General features: G+C 37.1%; 1 protein-coding gene across 8 annotated transcripts in view; it reads right to left on the bottom strand.

The window, feature by feature from the left end:
* Positions 1 to 22580, bottom strand: part of CNOT4 (CCR4-NOT transcription complex subunit 4) — a 145322-nt gene that overhangs the window by 83999 nt on the left and 38743 nt on the right. The window contains exon 2 of one of the 8 annotated variants that reach the window (XM_045864216.3): positions 13859 to 13920. The exons of the other annotated variants lie outside the window; for them this stretch is intronic. The gene's annotated coding sequence lies outside the window, so the exon portion shown is untranslated. The remainder of the gene's footprint in view (positions 1 to 13858; positions 13921 to 22580) is intronic. 8 annotated transcript variants of the gene reach the window in all.

The raw sequence follows: 22580 nt of genomic DNA, 5'->3' as shown, positions 1-22580 counted from the left end.
CATCTCCAGGTCGTGGGATCGAACCCTGCAATGGGCTCCCCAATTAGTGCGGAGTCCGCTTGGCCCTCTCCCTCTGCTCCTCCTCCGCACCCCCCACCACTTGCACTCTTCTTTCAAATAAATAAATAAAATCTTAAAAATATATTAAAAATTAAAAAATAAATCAAGCTGGAGATGCCTGGGTGGCTCAGTTGGTTAAGCATCTGCCTTCAGCTCAGGTCATGATCCCAGGGTCCTGGGATCGAGTCCCGAATTGGGCTCCCTGCTCAGTGGGGGGCCTGCTTCTCCCTCTGCCTGCCACTCCCCCTGCTTGTGCTCTCACTCTTTCTGACAAATAAATAAATCTTTAAAAATAAATAAATAAATCAAGCTGGAGACTAACATAGACAATTATTTCCACATAAATATATATACCCTGTATGTATATATATTTGATTTGTTTCTCTAAGAAAATAAAGCACATAAAAGGTTATACACCAAAATGTTACCTTATCAAAAAAGACAAAATGGAGGTAAGTAGAAGATTTTATTTTTCAAATTAATTTTATTTTATAAAAATCTGTATTATCTGATTTGTTACAAAATATTCTTTTTGTATTTCAAATGGCAAACCTTATGAATTATTTTCATCTTTTGAAAAATTAAGCTAAATCTTTTATTTTTTTTTAAGATTTTATTTATTTATTATGTCAGAGAGTGAGCACAAGCAAGGACAGTGGCAGGCAGAGGGAAAAGCAGGCTCCCCGCTGAGCCAGGAGCCTGATGCGGAACTCGATCCCAGAACCCTGGGATCATGACCCGAGCCGAAGGTAGACACTTAACCAACTGAGCCACCCAGGTGTCCCATAAATCTGACTTTTAATAATTAGAAGAAAAATAAAATATCTTCCTATGATGCTACAACTACTTCAAAATAAATTTTTTTAAAGACATGGTGTATGTATTTATAACCAATTCCAGAATCCTGGTTTGCAGACCCAATTTTGCTACTATCAGTTTCTTCATATATAAAATCAGTTTCTTCACATATTAAAATTAGAGCTGATTTCTAATAGCTCCTCCAACTTGAATATCCCAAACTATACCTGCAGGAAAAACAGACTCAAACATAGTCTCCACCAACATGAAACTAATTGAGAGGTGCTATCTACACTTCTAACGTACTTTTGATTGCATGACATTACTTCCACAACCAATAGCTTACTTGAGTTTTAGTGAGGTAATTTATGGGATGCTGGGAGGTAAACCGTTGGGATTTATGAATTGAAAAGCTTTCCAAAAAGTAAATTACCATAAATAAAAGATGACATATTGAATTTTTGCTTTTTGACTGCTTGTTTTTAAAAAAAAAAAAACATTTTTAAGATTTTATTTATTAGAGAGAGAGAGAGCGCGCACAAGCAGAGGGAGGGGCAGAGGGAGAGGAAGAAGCAGACTCCCCGCTGAGCAGAGAGCAGGACATGATGCTCCATCCCAGGACCCTGGGATCGTGACCTGAGCCAAAGACAGGCGCTTAACCGACTGAGCCACCCAGGCGCCCCTAAAAAAAAAAAAAATTTTTTTTTTTTAAAGATTTTATTTATTTATTTGATACAGAGAGAGAGAGAGAGAGAGAGAGCACAAGCAGGGGGAGTGGCAGGCAGAGGAAGAGGGAGAAGCAGGCTCCCCGCTGAGCAAGGAGCCCGATGCGGGCTCGATCTCAAGACCCTGGGATCATGACCCGAGCCGAATGCAGACACTTAACCGACTGAGCCACCCAGGCGCCCTTAAAAATTTTTTTAAAGGGTCTGCAAGAATATGTATTTTCCAGTTTACAGGGAGGAAAGGAAACAAAACAGCAAGAAGTCCCTTAAAATGGTTAAAACAAGTGAGAGGGCATTTTGTACACTTCTAATACCATGGAGAGACACCATGCAAGCCTGTTGTCAAAGTAATCACAGAACTGGTAAAATGTAGGAGAGAAGTCTAATGTGGTAGAATGAACACTGGAATACAAAGTAAAAGAGCTGATTTCTGCCTCATCCCTCCACTAAATAGCTATATGATCTTGGTTAAGACACTCAAAAGCTCTAGGACTCAATTTATTCATCTGAAAAATGCTAAGGCATGCAAAATTAAATGAAAATTCAAGTACAGAGAAATTTCCTTTATGTAACACCACTTAGAAACTAAGCTTTAAAATAAGCTTTGAGGACTTCCTCCTCAGCGGGAAGCCTGCTTCTCCCTCTCCCACTCCCCCTGCTTGTGTTCCCTCTCTCGCTATCTCTCTCTCTGTCAAATAAATAAAATAAAAAATCTTAAAATAAGCTTTGAGGGCGCCTGGGTGGCGCAGATGGTTAAGCGTCTGCCTTCGGCTCAGGTCATGATCCCAGCGTCCTGGGATCGAGTCCCGCATCAGGCTTCCTGCTCCCTGGGAGCCTGCTTCTCCCTCTGCCTCTCTCTCTCTCTCTCTCTCATGAATAAAATCTTTAAAAAATAAATAAATAAAATAAAATAAAATAAGCTTTGAAATAAACTCTCTCCTCTCCAAATACCTTAGCCCAAATTTTCATTTAATAAAGAATAATTTTATTTCATAAATATTAATATTTATATTAAAATTATATATTGTATAAACTCTATAAATATTTAATATACTATAAATATTTATAGTATATTAAAATAAAAATAAAACAAAATGAGTTAAAACAATAAGATTTATAAAGGTATAAGACACAGAAAGAAAAGATGTTTTTAAATGAAAAAGGAAAGTCAAGTCAATGACTTCCTGGAGGAGGTGTGGGGGTTCTTAGGACAGAAGTGATTAGTTTTTGATTCGGTAACTAATTTTGGAAAAAAAAGAAGTTCATTTTCACGTACACGACCTAATCCTCACAGTGACTTGGTAAGAACACACTTATAAAAGGTGAACCTGAGGCTACGTGGTAAACCTGGCTCCCAGGGTTAAAACATACAATTCGAAAGTAAGACCACCAGCTTCAGAACCCATGCCCTCTCCAACATGGTAAGACAGAAATTATGATCACTGAAGTTGCAGCTGCATATCTGTGTATGAAATATACATTTCCAAAAAGTGAAAATGATGTTCCTTTTTCAAAAAAGTCAGTACTACAGAAAATCTCTACATTATCCAAGTTCTTATTCTCTAGATCAACTGAACCTAATACCACACAGTATAAATTGACAAAATATAATGCTCTTGAAACACCAAAGAGTAGTGAAGTACACAAAATAAAAGTACCGTACTCAAAACCATGCTCAAAAATCACTCATAAAGTGCTGCATACATGTTTTTGTGCTTAGGACCCTGTTCAAAAAATCTGCATAAAAATATACTGTAAAATCTAAAGTACTGTAGCCACTGTGGAAAACAGTTTGGTGGTTCCTCAAAAAGTTAAATATAGAGTTAGCATATGATCCACTTCTGGATATATACCCAAAAAACTCAAAGCAGGGACTTGAACAGATACTTGTACAGCAATGTTCACAGCAGCATTATTCACAATAGCTGAAGATGGAAACAACCCAAGTGTCCATCAGATGAATGGAAAATGTAGTGTACACATAGAATATATTCGGCCATAAAAAAGAGTAAAATTCTGATACATGCTACAATGTGGATGAACCTTGAAAGCACTGTACTAAGTGAAATAAGCCAGTCACAAAAAGACAAGTATCATATGATTCCACTGATATGAGGTATCTAGAACAGGCAAATTCACTGACATAGAAAGGAGAGTAGAGGTTACCGGGGGTTGGGGAGAGGGAGAATGGGGAGTTACTGCTTAATGGATATAGAGTCTCTGGTTGGGATGGTAAAAAAGGTTTTAGAAATAGAAAGTGGTGATGGTTACACAACACAGTGAATGTACTTAATGCCACTGAACGTACACTTAAAAATACTTAAAATGACAAATTTGGGGTTAGATATATTTTATAATAAAAAATCAAGAAAAGAAAAATATACACTATACACTTAAATGGGGTGTAAAAAGCACTTTTGAGAAAACTTTTCAAGTATCTGGTTCCCTACTTAAAGTCATTAGTCCTTTCATTTTTTGCCAATCTCACAGCTGATTTTGTCATAAGGTAAATGTGTATATGATGCAACTCCACTGCACTGCAAATTATACTGCTGGATATACTATACAACCAAAATATATTAACAACATGTAACAGAAAGCTACTTACAGGTATGAAATATATACACACACAGACTTTGAAGGGTATCCAGAATAGCATCTTAAGTGTCCATAAAAACCATATACTCGATATATATACATAGAACTATAAACTAACATTTTTTAAAACCTTTAAGTATAATACCACACCACTTACAGTTTACTTAATCACTGTTTTATGACTATAAAATTCTTATTTAACAACCAGTCCAATCTCACTAGAATGGAAACTTCAGGAGAGCAGAGAAATTAACCTGGCATATCACATTTACGATGGTATACCAAGCAGATACAATATGGCTGGTGGTAAAGAGTCAGTACTCATTTATTTGATGAATGAATAATGAAAAAAAGGAATAAATTATTGTTATATGTCATTTATGACTGACAACCTTCTTCAAAAATAAGAAACAACATTCTAAGTTACCCACTGTTTCTATATTAGGTACCTATTTCACAAAGCATGTTACTTTAATAATAAACTACACAAAGGCAAAAAACCAGACTGAACACTAGCTATGGACAGTTTGCTACATAAAAAAGCAAGGTAAGCTGACTGCCTAAATATCAACACTACTTCCCCATTTTAAATTAAGTACCAAATTACTAGTATACATATACCATGAATATACATACACCATGGAACTCAAGACTGTCTGTATTACCTTTAGGAACAGGAGGAAAGCTTATTTATGTTTTAGAAAAATACCTAAGAATTTAAAGTCTCCTTCATAAAGGTTAAGATGCCATTATACATAAAAGAATCAATTATGTGGGACTGCTTTTGACCTCTCCACCAACGTGTTCATTTAGTAAATTATTTTACTTCAGAAAATGTAAATCAAAATCAGCATCCAAGTCATCTCACACATTATAACATGTCCCCTCAGCATTTTTTGCAGAAGAGGTAGATAAGGGTGGAAGAAGATGAACCAAATCTTTTTCCAGTAGAAAGTAACCCCCAGGAGGGAAAAAACTGTCTTATTGGCATATCCAAAAATCTCAGAACAGTTGGTGGCATGTAACTATTTGTCAAGTGGAAGGACAGCAAGAAAGAAGGGATGGAAGGAAGGAAGGGAGCAGGTAAAGGAAGGGGAAGTACCTATTTATTCATCCATAAATGTGTAGGTACCTATCAGAAGACTCACTGAACAAAACTGCCAATCTTTTCAAGTCCATATGTACCAAATACATATTAGGCATAGTAACAGACTTCTCTGAACATCTCACTGAAAAGGCAAAGGTTTTATTTACTCATGATGCAATACTCAATACTAAAAGTAATTTGCTAATTTGCATGCATTCATTTGCAGCTGGAGGAATATGATCATTGATTTTGGGAGAGTTGTTATTAAAATTACCACCAATTTATCAGCTGAACAAATCAAAAAACAGCCAAGATGACAAATCATTCAAATCAAAGCAATAAGGAAATGCAACCTTTGCATACAAATATATTTTTTAAAAACCTAATATGAAAATTAAAATAACTAAAAACTGAAGACGATCATTTATGTGTATTATCAATTTAAAGAAAAAAAAATTTGCTACAAGTTTCCTTCCTGTAAAAAAAGTTTCCATACATATTTAAAATGATTCAAGTAAAAAAGATCTAACTTAGGGGCACCTGGGTGGCTCAGTCGTTAAGTGTCTGCCTTTGGCTCAGGTCATGATCCCAGGGTCCTGGGATCGAGCCCCGCATCGGGCTCCCTGCTCGGCAGGAAGCCTGCTTCTCCCTCTCCCACTCCGTCTGCTTGTGTTCCCTCTCTCGCTGTGTCTCTCTCTGTCAAATAAATAAATAAAATCTTAAAAAAAAAAAAAAAAAAAGATCTAACTTAAACCACTTTGGTAGAGACTTCTACACCACTACTTAAAGTACAGTATAATATAGAACTTAACAATGACTAGTCTTTTAAAACGGAAAGTTTAAAAAACAAAAGGTAAAAGCACATTTAAGCTCTCTTATCAAGAAAGCTAACGGCTGTTCTAACTGTACCCAGTACAACATAACATTTATTCCTTCTACTTACAAAGGCTCTCACTTTATTAGAAAAGTTAGACAGCTGACCAATGAAGTTTCTGCCATTCTAGCAGTTCTTTTGTACCTTCATTTACTGATTCAATAAAGTAGTTTTTCAGCTCTTGCTGTGTTTCAAATTCTGGTCTGTGTCTTTGGGATACATTAGCGACCCCAACAGACAAAAATGATCCTAAGGTATGAGGCAAATGAAGAAACACTTTCTCAAGAAAATCTAAAACTCAGGAAAAACAGAAGACTATAGTATTTGAACCAAAACCTACCCCTCTCTTTCCTTCCCCCTTACTGGCTCAGCGAGGCTGAAATTTCAGCCTGGTGCAGCCAGGAACAAAGAGGACCCTCTCACCACAGCTACCACTCCAAGAGCAATCTTCCCAGCAGGAGCAGGACGTCAGTATTTCTCATTCTGCTCAAAGCTACCTGATGCTGAAGCTAAGTTCCAGGTAAGTGCAGATAAGGGCACCTCTCTTCCACTCAACTGCCACGCACAGAAAAGAGGTCCTATGTTGCTGCTACATGTTGAAAATACTAGGACCCAGATTGTCCTCCACTCAGCTACTTTGGAAAGCAGAAGTCCCACACCAGGAAAGACAAGACCAGGTGACCTGAGACTACCATATGTACCTCCAAGAAGTGCTCAGTTCCTAAACTGGGGGTGAAACACAAAGAGAAAAGCACATCACTCTCTCTACTACCCAATTCCAGAGCCAGAGCCAAAGATTTTACCAGAAAGGTAAAGCAGGCCTTAAAACCAATAGCTCTGAATCTCTTCCAAAGAGACTGTTCCAATCCAACATTGCTTCAATGTTGACTCTGTCTGCAACAGAGTGTGAAGTTCAAGCCTAAGGGCAATCTCAAAACCTTGGGCATTGTGGTGAAGGACAAATGGGAGGAGATTCAGAAACAGGCTAACCTGTAAACCAGCTGGGATGAGCCCTCCTGGGGTCAGAACAAATTTCAAGCTCTGACTCAAGAACTATCCCTTCAAGTGAGCTCCAATTTTTTGGATCAAGCTGAGAAACAATTTATGTCCTAAGGCATTGTTGAAAACAATGGAGCAGGCAGGTGGCAATTAATGGAGCTTAACATCTGGGTGTGGTCAAGGAAAGAGGCAGTGAAAGGGAGCCCTGTGAAAAATCCCTGGGTTAATGTGGGCATATCCAAATCTGCACCCCCTAGGAACAACACCAGATGCTTAACACTGCAAGAGGGAAACAGACTTCACTAAAATAATCCACCCAGTAACTAAACAAATAAGCAAGTAACGGGGCGCCTGGGTGACTCAGTCATTAAGCGTCTGCCTTCGGCTCAGGTCATGATCCCAGGGTCCTGGGATCGCGCCCTGCATCGGGCTCCCTGCTCCGCAGGAAGCCTGCTTCTCCCTTTCCCACTCCTCCCCCTGCTTGTGTTCCCTCTCTCGCTGTGTCTCTCTCTGTCAAATAAATAAATAAAATCTTTAAAAAAGAAAAAAAAAAACAAATAAGCAAGTAACACTCATAAGGGCTGAGAGGGGCAGGGGAGATCAGTATCCAGAGTTGCTACAATATTATATAAGATGTCCGTTTCCAATAAGAAATTACTAGCCATACAAAGAAATAGGAATGTATAACCCATATAGAAGGAAAAAAGCAGGCAATAGAAACTGCCTGTGTGAGCCACCAGATGTCGGATTTAACAAAGACTTCAAAGAGCCATTTACATATATATTCAAAGAACTAAAGAAAATCATAATTAAAAGTAACGTATGATGACAATGTCACATCAAATAGGGTGTCAATAAAGAGATAAATATTATTAAAAATAAACAATGAAATTCTGGAGTTGGAAAGTATAATAAGAAATTAAAAAGTCATTAGAGGGGCTCAACAGTGCATTTCAATTGTCACAAGAATGAACTGGCAAAATCAAAGACAGATTAATAAAGATTATTCAAGCCAAGAAACAGCGAGGAAAAAGAAAAAAGAAAACTGAACAGACCCTCAGAGAAAAGTAAAACACCACTGAGTGCATCAACATACACATAATGGGAACAAAAGGAGAGAAAAGGAGAAGAAAAAAATATTTGAAGAAATAATGGCCGTATGAAAATGAACTACAGGGGCGCCTGGGTGGCTCAGTCATTAAGCGCCTGCCTTTGGCTCAGGTCATGGTCCCAGGGTCCTGGGATCGAGCCCCACACTGGGCTTCCTGCTCAGCGGGGAGCCTGCCTCTCCCTCTCCCACTCCCCCTGCTTGTGTTCCCTCTCTCGCTGTGTTTCTCTGTCAAATAAATAAAAAATCTTTAAAAAAAAAAAAAGAAAGAAAGAAAATGAACTACAGTGGGGCACCTGGGTGGGTCAGTCAGTTAAGCATCTGCCTTCAGCTCAGGTCATGATCTCAGGGTCCTGGGATCAAGCCCCACATCGGGCTCCCTGCTCAGTAGGGAGCCTGCTTCTCCTATCCCTCTGCTGCTGCTCTCTTTCTCTCTCAAATAAAGTCTTAAAAAAAAGAAAGAAAAGAAAAGAAAATGAATTACAGCTACACAAAACCACAGATGAACCTCACAAACAATGCTGAGCAAAGAAAGCAAGAAGAATATAACTGTGGTCATATACATTTCAACAAATAAAATATATTTCAGGGATGCACATAAGGTAATAAAAGTCAGACTACTGAGTGCCTCTGAATGAAAGGGAAAGGGTTATGAATGAGAAGAGATGTTATCTGAGAAATTCTGATGGTACTTGAAATATCCTATTTTTGACCTGGGTTATAAAGACACTTGCTGTACATGTTTTATATGTTTCTGTATATTCCTCAATTTTTTCAGTCTTAAAAGAAAAAGATAACAGCTGCAGGTTTCCCACAATGGTTAAAAATAATCTGCAGACCCAGAGAGCACAATATACCTAAGTGGGATCAACAAACCCACATCCAGCTACAAGACAGCAAAACTGCAGAACACTGAAGGTAACAAGAATCTTAAAAGCAGACTTTTATAAAGGACCTCTCACCCAATGGAATAATTAGAATTACAGCTGACTTCTCAACAGCAACAACTTAAGTCAGAAGGGAAAGACATACATAGATACTGAAAGAAAATTATCAACCTACTATTGTCTTCCTAGAAAAGAATAACCCTCAAGAATGAGAGTAAAATCATAAAACATTTTTTGAGATAATCAACATTTTCACATGGACTGGATACTAGATGATATTAAGGAATTACTGTGAGTTAGGGATAGTAGTAGTATTATGTTTATTTTTTTGTTTTTTTTATGTTATGTTAATCACCATACATTACATCATTAGTTTTTGATGTAGTGTTCCATGATTCATTTGTTTGCATATAACACCCAGTGCTCCATTCAGTATGTGCCCTCTTTAATACCCATCACCAGGCTAACCCGTCCTCCCAACCCCCCTCCCCTCTAGAACCCTCAGTTTGTTTCTCAGAGTCCATAGTCTCTCATGGTTCATCTCCCCCTCCGATTCCCCACCTTCATTTTTCCCTTCCTGCTGTCTTTTTTTTTTTTAACCTTTTTTAAAGCTCTTCTATAGGAGATACACTGAAGTATTTACAGACTTCATGATATAATATTTCAGCAGGAAAGGAGACACAGAATGGGGAAGAGATGAAAGTAGAATGGTAAAATGTAACTACAGAAACTATGGGATAGAAATAACTGGGTTTCATCACATTATTGGTCTACTTTCACGTATGCTCACAAATTTCCATGATAAAGAGCTAAAAATAATTGTTAAAAGAAGGCTAAATTAAAAATTAAAACAAATAAACAAAAATAGAGACAGTTTACCAGTAAGAGACCTCCACTGAAGGAAATTGTGAAGATGTTCTTCAGGAAGAAGGAAAATGATCTCACAATCAGAGATTAAAGAAGAGACAGTGAGGGGCGCCTGGGTGGCTCAGTCGTTAAGCGTCTGCCTTCGGCTCAGGTTGTGATCCCAGGGTCCTGGGATCGATCGAGCCCCACATCGGGCTCCCTGCTCCACGGGAAGCCTGCTTCTCCCTCTCCTACTCCCCCTGCTTGTGTTCCCTCTCTCACTATGTCTCTCTCTGTCAAATAAATAAATAAAATCTTTAAAAAAATAAAGAAGAGACAGTGAGAAAAGAATATGGTAAAAATGTATGCCAATTAAATCATGTACTTCTATACAGAACAGTATAATTTGTTGGATTTAACAAGCATAAAATAAAATATTAAGCAATAACAACATGTCAGGAGAAGAGCGATGTAAGATAAGCTCCCGTAAGGTCCAACTTTAAGAGGAATATGAACAGTAAAATTTCAAGGGTAACCACATACTCTCTATGATCTACTAATCCAACCTCCCTGTATCTTCCACACAGAAAGAGCTGCACACATACTAAGGCATATACAAACACTTCCAGCACTTTTTTGTAATGGCAAAAAAAAAAGGGAAACCTAAATGCCCATCAATAGGAAATGACAAAATTACAGTAAATCAATAAAAAGAAATACAACAGTTTAAAAGACTAAGGTAGATCTACATATACAAACACACTGAATGAAAAAATTTAACTGCAGGTACTGTACAACCTTTTTACATTAAAAAATCATAGAAAAAATTATATATAAGCTGGTAATAGTGACTACATCTACAGAAACAATGAAAGAAATGGTATGGATTGGAAACGAGCCTTGTGTATGAGTCTTGTAAAAAGACATTATATTAATGCATTTCTTCTATTATAGTACATTAATTTTTAAAAATAACTTCACAGTTAATAAACTTTGAATCCTTTGAGTACAAAGATCACATCTATTGTGTTCAACACTGTGCCACAGGCAAATGTATAGCAAATTATAGGTTCCCACAAGGGGGGGGGGCGGGAGGATACAAAGAATGATTCAAAGGGAAAATGTCAAAATAGCAGGGTGACTATGTGCAGTTTCTTTTCTTCCTCCTATTTTCCAATTTTTAGAAAATAAACATTTACATTTATAAAGGGAAAAACTATTTTAAATTAAAAATTAAGTGCATCTGACAAAAAGACACAAAGTGATGAGACAAAAAAACTTTTGAATGTATAATTAGAGAATCAGCATGAACATGTTTCCTATTAGTTTAATGCTCTCTCAGAAGAAAGCGAGGAGTTAAAAAAATTAAAGGCTAAGCTTGATGAAAATATTATTAATAAGATAAAATCAAATCTGCATAAAATCAGAGACTAATTAGTGTGCTAATTAGTTCTCTACCATACTTACACAGGTTGTCAATAGAAGGAGTTGTGTATATCAGTGTATTTTCCATTCAGAAAAACAAAACAAAAATACCCCACAAAAAAACCCAGATCTATTTGGGGGGGCAGCACCTGGTAGAAGGGTGTGCCTATTTTATAGTTTTTAAGGACTGACCCAGAGAACTATTTGAAACAAATGAATCAAAGCATCAAAAATTCAAAACCCTCCTAGTCACTCTGAACATAAATTAGTCCTTTTAGAGATGTGTCTGTACATCAGTTTATAGTATACCAGTAGTAACAGATAAGATAGAAAAAAATCAAGCAAAAATACTAAACTGAAGTGCAAGAGCCAGTTTCATCCTCTCAGTATTACAAACAAACAAAAATGTTTATTAGCATGGTTAAGTGGGACCTCTTCTTTACTTATATCTAAATGTCACCCAGTCGCTTAGATTCTAACACCTCTTAAATCCTGATCCCAGGTTGCATGCTGCATGTTCCTCTTCCACCAAGAGATCAGTTCCAATTCATCCATCCCCAAATTATTTCACCTGCCACCACTTCGGTCTTCCTACTTCATGGCAAGCACTGACTGACTAATGAGGAAGTCCATCCTTTCAATTTTTGGCTGGGTGGGACACACTCCAATGTGCTTGTTTTATTAATCTTTAAATCGCATATAGGTATACTCTATACACATACTTTAAAATAAAAAGTTAAAAAGTCCATGATCAACAAGTGAAGCAATTTATAAAGAACATATATTTTTTAAAGTATATTCATTTCTTAGAGCCAAATTATCTATTTAAATAACTATACATTTCTAATAGTATTGTGGAATTTAAGCCTATAGTTTAAAAAAATGACTAAAGGGGTGCCTGGGTGGCTCAGTAGTTAAAGCGTCTGCCTTCAGCTCAGGTCGTGATCCCAGGGTCCTGGGATCGAGTCCCACATCGGGCTCCCTGCTTGGTGGGGAGCCTGCTTCTCCCTTTCCCACTCCCCCTGCTTGTGTTCCTCCTCTCACTATCTCTCTGTCAAATAAATAAATAAAATCTTTAAAAAATAAAAATTAAAAAATTAAAAAATGACTAAAAACATATGTGCACCCAAATTCTGAGGAAATGGAAGATATTATTTACCTAACAGTGGAATAAAAAATATGCTAACTTATCCATACCATTGCCATCTTAGAAACTAAAAGCCCCAGGGGTGCCTGCATGGCTCAGTTGGTTAAGCATCCAACTCTTTTTTTTTTTTTTAAAGATTTTATTTATTTATTTGAGAGAGAGAATGAGAGAGAGAGCATGAGAGGGGGGAGGGTCAGAGAGAGAGGCAGACTCCCTGCTGAGCAGGGAGCCCGACGTGGGACTCGATCCCGGGACTCCAGGATCATGACCTGAGCCGAAGGCAGTCGCTTAACCAACTGAGCCACCCAGGCGCCCAAGCATCCAACTCTTATTTTGGCTCAGGTCATGATCTCAGGGTTGTCAGATTCAGCCCAAGTGGGCTCCCTGCTCAGCGAGGAGTCTGTTTGAGATTCTCTGCCCCACTCCCCCATCTCTATAAAGAAATAAATCTTTAAGAAAGGAAGGAAGGAAGAAAGAGAAAGAAGGAAAGAAAAAAAGAAAGAATCTAAAAGCCCATTTAAAAAAATCTAACACTCACTAAAAGAGAAGAGGTTCCAAACTAGGCGTCAGCAAATACTTTCTGTGAAGGGCTGAATACTATTTTATTCTTTGTGGGCCATACAGACCTGCAATCACTCAACTCTGCTGCTCAAGTACAAAGACAGCTGCAGACAATACATAAAGAAATGAGTATGGCTGTGTTACCATAAAACTTATTTATGGACATTGAAATTTGAATTTCACTTAATTTTCCCATATCACAAAATATTACTCCTTTGATTATTTTTTCAAACACTTGAAAATGTAAAAACCCCTCCCTTGGGCCTTAGAAAAACAAGCAGCAGGGACCCCTGCTCCAAACTAACAGAGAAACCTCACAAATCCGAGCATGAGTCTAAGTCTTGGACTTCTTCCAAATCTATTTCTCTTAACCTTCTTCCTAAGGAAATCTTTTTTAGTATTATATTAAACACATGATTTCTCTCCACTCCAAGCATTTACTTTAACAGACCCCAATGAGTTGTTCCAGCATGCAACAGGAAACTACTAGCACTATTTTAGGATATAAAAAATTATTTCTGCATCTCCATTACTCTTACTATAAAATTTCACAAAACTTGAAGTAATTTGTAGACACAGCCTTGTTTTCCAATTAGATAAATTTCAGGAAACAAATACAGTACCTGAGAAATACTGACATGAAATACCTCCATACACAGCTACAATAAAACCAAGACCATTCTGAATAACACATGTTAAAGCAGTAAGTAAAACCGTTCTGAGTGATGTTAATCAACACTTACTAAATGTTTAGAAAATGCTTTCAATGTTGGGAGCCTCAGTAAGTTCCAAATAATCATACTACCTGTATACAAAAAATAAAAGAGAAAATTACCTACAAGTTCAGAATTGGGTGCAGTTTCATATTTCATAGGAGGAAGAAATTCAGATGGAGGTGCAAAAAGGAATGAAGAAAGTAAAATATGAGTAATGAAAAATGCAAAAGCAACAAAATAAAGACATGGAAGTTGGATAAAATAATTATTAGAGTCTAAGTTAAGTTTTAACAAGAAAGGAGAACAGCCAAAGGTAAACTAATGACTGGTATTACAAGGGAAGCAGCTGGGTTTTAACTGAAGAGAAAACAGCTTTTATGAACAATGGTGGTGAGGGTTTGAAGGAGAAAGGGGGAATAAAAGAGCAAATAGCCAAAATAAAAAATTAAAATTAAGGGACGCCTGGGTGGCTTTGTCGGTTAAGCGTCTGCCTTCAGCTCAGGTCATGATCCCAAGGTCCTGGGATCTGAGTCCCACATTGGGCTCCCCGCTCAGCCTGCTCTCTCTGCCTGCCACTCCCCCTGCTTGTGCGCTCCCTCCCTCGCTCTCTCTGACAAATAAATAAAATCTTTAAAATAAAACAAAACAACATTAAAATTAAGTCACCATTTAGTTATCCACTTATAATCCCCCTCCCCACCCTGGAGTGAGGGGAGAGAATGGGATTTTTTGCAATATAGCTATAGTCTTACTATATGAAGTATGCAACCATTAGTTATTATAAAAACTACAGTGTATCTATTAATGGGAGGAAAGTTTTAAGCATCAAACTGTTGGTACTAACAATATACAGATATAATAACATGTGGTAGATAACTGTAAACAATGTTACTATACTTACACATGTGAAAGTGTTTAAACTTTGATAGTGGCTATAACTTCAGCAGTTTTTCACCAATTTTTTGGGACTAGGCAAATTACGTTAAACTGTTTGTAACATCTGCAATGCTTCTAGAAGCTTTAATGCACAAAACAGGAATTTTTTAAATGAGGTAATCCTGTGTTAAAGCAACAGGCATGTATAAGAATACATTAACCAGGGGCACCTGGGTGGCTCAGTCGGTTAAGCAGCTGCCTTTGGCTCAGATCATGATCCCAGGGTCCTGGGATCAAGCCCCATGTCGGGCTCCCTGCTCCACGGAGAGCCTGCTTCTCCCTCTCCCTCTGCTTATCTGTGCTCTCTCTGTCTCTGTCAAACAAAAAAATAAAATCTTTTTTTTTTTTTTAAAGATTTTATTTATTTATTTATTTGAGAGAGAGAGAGAGAAACAGCATGAGAGGGGATAGGGTCAGAGGGAGAAGCAGGCTCCCCGCTGAGCCGGGAGCCCAATGTGGGACTCGATCCCAGGACTCCGGGATCATGACCTGAGCCGAAGGCAGTCGCCTAACCAACTGAGCCACCCAGACGCCCCGCAAAATAAAATCTTAAATAAAAAAAAAAAGAATACATTAACCAAGCAGCAATCTACATCAAACAAAGAACCACAGAAGAACTAGTTTAAAACGTTTCTGAGTAACAACCCAGACTACAACCTATTAGGTGAAAAGATCTGCTTAACTAGTAAAATTAGATTTATAAGATTATGTCTCCCAAAGACTATTTAATAAATAAATTAGCCTTACAGTAAGGAACAAGGATAAGTATTAAGTGCTTTGTACTTTGTAGGTGCTTAATAATTGTAGAGAAGGATGAGAGAGAAAAATAGGGAGACAAGGAGGAGGAAAACAGACAAAACATCATAAACTTAATACCAACACCTACAGATCATTCCCATGAAAACATAAATACAAAAATCCTAAATATTAGCAAAACCACATCAACAATATTAAACTAAGCAGAGTTTTCCCAGAAGTGCAAGAACATCATAATAGGAAACTATTTATCACCTCAAAAGATCAAAAGAAAAAACTGTGATCTCAAGAAACGCTAAAATATCATTTAATAAAATCCAATTATCTTGTCCTTATAAAAAAATCTCTTAATAAACTATGAAGAAAAGACTATCTTATAACAATAATGGATATCTACCCCAATACATCCTAATGATGAGACATTAAAGAGATTTCCACTAAAATCAGGAATAATATAGAACGCTATCATTACTATTAACGTTATTCGAGAATGTTAGATAAAATTTTTAAGTCAGGCAATATTATATGTAAAGAGCAATTCAAGGGGCACCTGGGTGGCTCAGTTGGCTAAGCGACTGCCTTCGGCTCAGGTCATGATCCTGGAGTCCTGGGATTGAGTCCCACATCGGGCTCCCTGCTCAGCAGGGAGTCTGCTTCTCCCTCTGACCCTCCCCCTTCTCATGTGCGCTCTCTCTCTCTCTTTCTCTCTCTCAAATAAAATCTTAAAAAAGAGCAATTCAAAATAGACAATGTATAAAACAAACACAAATTACCAGTGTCATAATAAAAAAGGTAATTATAGATATCATAAATAGTAAAAAGCATAAATGAGAACATGAGAAGCAACTTTATGCCAGTACATTTAACAACTAACAGGAAATGTCCAGATTCTGTAAAAACACAACTTTTTATTATTTTCGTAAAGATTTTATTTATTTATTTATTTATTTGCAGAGAGAGAGAGAAAGAGTGCGCACAAGCTCCCTGCTGAGCAAGGAGCCTGATGCAGGACTTGATCCCAGGACCCTGGGATCATGACCTGGGTGGAAGACAGATGCTTAACTGACTGAGCCATGCAGGTGTCCCAAAAACACAAGTTTTTAAAACTAACCCAAGAATAGAAAATCTTGATTTTTCTCTAAATGTTAATGTAATTTATTTTTAAAAACCTTTCCAGAGGGCTTCATGGGTGAATTTTCCAAATATTAAAAAAAAATAATAATACCAAACTTAGACAAACTCTTTCGAAAGGCCGGAAAATGAAACACTTCCCAAGGCATTTTATAAGGCAGCTACTCTGTTAGCATAACCTGACAAAAATACTGTAAGAAAATTACTGAACTAAACCCTCACAGACACAAAAATCCTTTAAAAACTAACAAAATACAGCAAATATATTAAAAGAAATAGTATCATGACTGTGATTATATCAGGAATGCAAAGTTAACAAGATTAAAAAAAATCAGTCAGTGGAATCCACTACATTAACAGAATAAAAAAGAATCCTGATCATCTCAAAAAAATGCAGAAAAAGCATTTACAAAATTTAGTATCTATTTATGATAAAAACTCTCAGCAAATTAGAAACAAAAGGAATCTTCCCCAATCCGATAAAGAGTACCTATAAACAGCCCACAGCTAATATCATACCTAATGGTGAAATACTAAACACCTTCCCTGAAATCAAGAACAAGTCAAGACTATCGGCTCTCAGCTTACCTATTCAGCACTTTACTAGACATCCTAGTCAGTACGGTAACACAAGAAAAATAAAGATATAAAAATTGGAAAAGAACTAAAACCAGTCCTTATTTGCATATGACACAACTTCATACATCGAAAATCCGAAGGGGGGAAAAGCTACAAGAACTAAGTGAATTTAGCAAGATCAATGCATACAAAAGTAATATACAAAAACCCACTGTATATCTAAGTATTAGTAATATACAATGGAGACAGAAAGTAAAGCCACAGCACCATTTGTAATAGCATCAAATAAAACATCAAATACCTAGAAATAAATATAATAAGGTACGTGAGGTACATCTACATTAAATCACAAAATTTTGCAGAGAGAAATATAAGAGGTAAATGGAGAGATACACAATGTTTATGAACTGAAAAACTTGGTATTTTTAAGATATCAATTGCCCTCAAATTAATGTATACGTTCAATGCAATCCAAACCCAAATCCCACTGGGCTTTTTAACTTGAAATACATAAGGGCGCCTGGGTGGCTCAGTTGGTTAAGCGACTGCCTTCGGCTCGGGTCATGATCCTGGAGTCCCGGGATCGAGTCCCGCATCAGGCTCCCTACTCGGCGGGAAGCCTGCTTCTCCCTCTGACCCTCCCCCCTCTCATGTGCTCTCTGTCTCTCTGATTCTGTCTCAAATAAATAAATAAAATCTTTAAAAAAAAAAAAAAAGAAATACATAAGGTGATTCTAAAATTTATATGGAAATATAAAGGACTTGGAATACTCAAACAATCTTGAATAACAAAGCTGGAGAACTTACACAACCAAGTTTCAAAGCTTACTATAAAATTACAGTAATTAAAACAATGCTGGCATTTAATTGGTACTTAATTTTTGGACAGACACTAATAAAATTCAAGGGAGAAAGAGGTGAGGACACAGCATCTATGTGGAAAAAAAGTGAATCTCTACCTAACATACATAATTAATTCAGATCAATCACAGAGTTAAATGTGAGTGCCAAATTATGTACTGCTGACAAAGACTCATACCTGAAATACATGAAGAACCCCTGGAAAAAATAAAGGGACAAATAATTCAATTTAAAAAATAAATGAGGGGCGCCTGGGTGGCTCAGTCGTTAAGCGTCTGCCTTCGGCTCGGGTCATGATCCCAGGGTCCTGGGATCGCGCCCAGCATCGGGCGCCCTGCTCAGCAGGAAGCCTGCTTCTCCCTCTCCCACACGCCCTGCTTGTGTTCCCTCTCTCGCTGTATCTCTGTCAAATAAATAAATAAAATCTTTAATAAATAAATAAATAAAAATAAATAAAAAATAAATGAGAGGGGCGCCTGGGTGGCTCAGTTGGTTAAGAGACTGCCTTCAGCTCAGGTCATGATCCAGGAGTCCCGGGATCGAGTCCCACATCGGGATCCCAGCTCAGTGGGGAGTCTGCTTCTCCCTTTGACCCTCTTCCCTTCATGCTGTTTCTCTCTCTCTCAAATAAATAAATAAATAAAATCTTAAAAAAATAATAAAATAAAATAAATGAGAAAATACATAAAGCTTTCAGAAGAATACTTAGGAGAGTATCTTCATGACTTTGGGCAAGGGAAAAGATTTCTCAGCATATAAAAGAAAATACGTACAAAACTAAAAATTGATAAAATGGACTTCATCAAGATTAAAGCCTTCTGCACATCAAACACCACCATTAATGAAGTAAAAAGCTACGTATTGCAAGAAAACATTCACAAAACATATCTGACAAAAAATTCATATCCAAAACACATAAAAAAACTACAAATCAATAATAAAAGACAATACAATTTATACAAATGGCCAATAAGCACCTAATGCGTCTAACACTACTAGTCATCAGGGAAAAGCATATTAAAACTACATAGAGACATCACTACACAATCATCAGAATAGCTACAATCAATAAACCTAAGAATTCCAAGTGTTAGTGAGGGAAGAAAGCAACTAGAACTGCCACATTTTGATTAGAATGTAAAATGGGACAACTACTTTCGGAAGCTAGCAGTTTCTAATAAAGTTATTCACACACCTATTAACCCAGAAATTCCTCTCCTAGATATATACCCAAGTGAAATGAGTGCATATGCCTACAAAAAGATTTGCACAAAAAAGGTTAACAGCAGCATTATTCATAATAGTCTCTTTCCTCCCTCAGCAAAAAAAGTAAATTCAAAAATATTATTATGTAAAGAGCAAGGAGTCAACTACAAAAAAGTATATATGAGTCCATTATATAAAGTTTTATTTTTTTATTTTTTAAGATTTTATTTATTTGACAGAAAGAGTGATAGCGAGAGCAGGAACACAAGCAGGGGGAGTGGGAGAGGGAGAAGCAGGCTTCCCGCGGAGCAGGGAGCCCAATGCGGGGCTCGATCCCAGGTTAAATAAGCCAAGCTAACCAAAATTCCAGACTGGTTACCTCCTAGGACAGGCTGTGGTACTAACTGGAAAGGGGCACAAGTAAACTATCTAGAGTGATAAAAATGTTCCATATATTGATCTGGGTGTTGGAGACAAGTATATATACTACGTAAAAGGTCAATATTCTACTTTCTATCAATTGTACTTCAGTAACATACTGTGGAAGGCTTAAAAAAAAGTAAAGAAGATGATGGGACAAAGGGAAGGAAGAAACGACATTTTAATTTAAACTTCATGGTCTAAGTGAAAATTCCATCTTTGAAAGCAACACCAATTAATGCTTTGTGGAAGGAAATGTTCTCTATGATACATGGTACCTCAAATTGTGAGGAAATTTCCTTAAAATTGTATTATTTTCCTTGAATAGCCCAACAAAATGCCAACATCACATGATAAGCCTACAGAATGTCTAGGCTAATACATTAAGAAGATTTTAGGGTTGCCTGGGTGGCCCAGTTGGTTAAGTGTCCGACTCTTGATCTCAGCTCGGGTCTTGATCTCAGGGTCATGAGTTCAAGCCCCGCACTGGGCTCCATGCTGGGTGTGGAGCCTACTTAACAAAAATAAACAAACAAAAAAACTATAACTGGAAGAGGATTTTAACAGTTCTATTTTCTTTAATTTGTCCAAAGACTTCTAAATTTCAGTAGGGTATCCATACTTCTAACGCTATTTTACATATTAATATATTACCTGTTCTCTTCGTGACTTAAAACTCTGTTCAATTTTTCCATAGCAAAAGGTCAATTATTTAACTTCATCATAAAATAATCAGCAATTACAAAAAAACCAACAATTAGAAAAAAAATATTTAAGTCACAAACAATCCCATATTCTAGTGTATAAAGTTTTCTGCACCTACAGACATTATGTTTGTTTAAAACAAAAAGGATCAGGGGTGCCTGGCTGTCTCAGTCGGTGGAGCATGCAATTCTTGATCTTGGGATTGTGGGTTTGAGCCCCATGCTGGGTATAGAAATCACTTAAAAATAAAATCTTTAAAAAAAAAAAAAAAAAGGACCATGCTGCACACACTGTTCTGGAATCTGGCATCCTGCTTATTGCAATTAACAGCTTTCCTTTGCATAAATCATGCGTGACGATTTTCAGTGCATAATATTCTACACATATGTCCTGTAACTTATTTAATTAGTCCCGTTATAAAACTCTTAAATTTTCTTCCTACTGTAAACAATACTGTAAACAAACATTCCATCTGTTGATTTTCTTCATTTATATTACTTTTACTATAACTCTGAATGTGCTGACTTGGTTCTCTGTGGCCATTTAGAACCTTTACCATTTGATCTGATTCTGATTAGAAATGGACAATTTTTTTCTTCAAAGGCCAGACAGTAAATATTTTAGGCTTTGACGGCCATAAACAATCTATGCTGCATATTCTTTTTTTAACTTTTACAACCTTTAAAAAATGTAAAAGCCATTCTTCGCTCATAGACCTTACAAAAACAGTCTGTGGACAGGATCTGGTCTGCAGGCTACAATCTGCTGACCCCTGACACAGATTATGTTCTCTAAAGACCCATGAAGATAGGAAGTTACCCTAGAATTCTGGGTGGTGTGTGCCAGTCACCATATTTTATTGGATAGTCTAATAAGTTTGATTCTTAGTGAGTTTTAAGGAAGAAATTTATTTTTCGTATGAACTCTTCTTTTAACTCCCATAAGACTACCCAACTCCTATCCTGACTAGATAAAAAAATTTTAATTTAATTTTTAAAATTATAAAGGCTAGTATGCAAAACAACATGAACGATTTCAAAATGTTTATCAGAGTTAAGTGGTTTTGCTAATGTTTTAACTCTTCAAATACTTTTATAAAATATTCAGAAGATATTCTTTGAAAGGCTACTGCTACCAAACACCGTACTTGCAACTGTGGCTAACAGAATGATTCATAGTTACAGGAATAAATACCATTACCTAAATGTTCCCATCTTATTCCACACCCTGTGTTTGCTTTATCTAGAAAATCTTTAGAAATAACAGGTGGAAGAAATGCAACAAAGATAATATTAAAAAGTGTATCTCGGGGAGCCTGGGTGGCTCAATTGGTTAAGCGTCTCTCTCTCTCTCTCTTTTTTTTTTAGATTTATTTATTTATTTATTTGACAGAGAAAGACACAGCGAGAAAGGGAACACAAGCAAGGGGAGTAGGAGAGGGAGAAGCAGGCTTCCTGCTGAGCAGGGAGCCCGATGTGGGGCTCGATCCCAGGACTCTAGGATCATGACCTGAGCCTAAGGCAGACGCTTAATGACTGTGCCACCCAGGTGCCCCTAAGCATCCGACTCTTGATTTCAGCTCAGGTAATGATCTGGGCTCAGGTAATGATCTCAGGGTCATAAGATCGAGCCCCACGTTGAGCTCCACGCTAGGAATGGAGCCTGCTTAATATTCTTTCTTCCTCCCTCCACCCTTCCCCTCCCCTCCACTCTCTCCCTCAAAAATAAAAAAATAAATAAAAATAAAAATCTACTGGTTTTGGTTCCTTTGGTTTCTAGTGACTGGGTTGAAACATCAGAACCAGCACAGAAAGTTACAAAAAACTATTAACTTACTCCAGTTTTACCCTAGGTCCCTAGATCCAGTCTCCCTATTTTTGTCCAGTATTACATGTCTACTTTACAGTCTTCCTATCTGCACTCAAAGAGAAAGAAGGAGGGCAAGAAGGAAAAGAGATTGAATAATGAAAGACTGGGTAATTATCAACCACATGTCCCTAAAATGAAGACCTAACACTCGCTCACAAAAAACACTGATTCTTCCCACAAATGCTTTTGTCCTTACAGGTTCTGGAAGATTTCTTACTAATGAAGACCTTTAAACATGCAAATATTGAACACATTTTCTATTTCAATTAGACTCAAGATTAGAAAG

This window comes from Mirounga angustirostris, unplaced genomic scaffold (genome assembly GCF_029215605.1).
Source record: "Mirounga angustirostris isolate CCGP_5_RB_7025 unplaced genomic scaffold, mMirAng1.0.hap1 SCAF_12, whole genome shotgun sequence".
Classification (NCBI taxonomy): domain Eukaryota; kingdom Metazoa; phylum Chordata; class Mammalia; order Carnivora; family Phocidae; genus Mirounga; species Mirounga angustirostris.
This window is presented reverse-complemented; position numbering and strand designations above follow the sequence as displayed.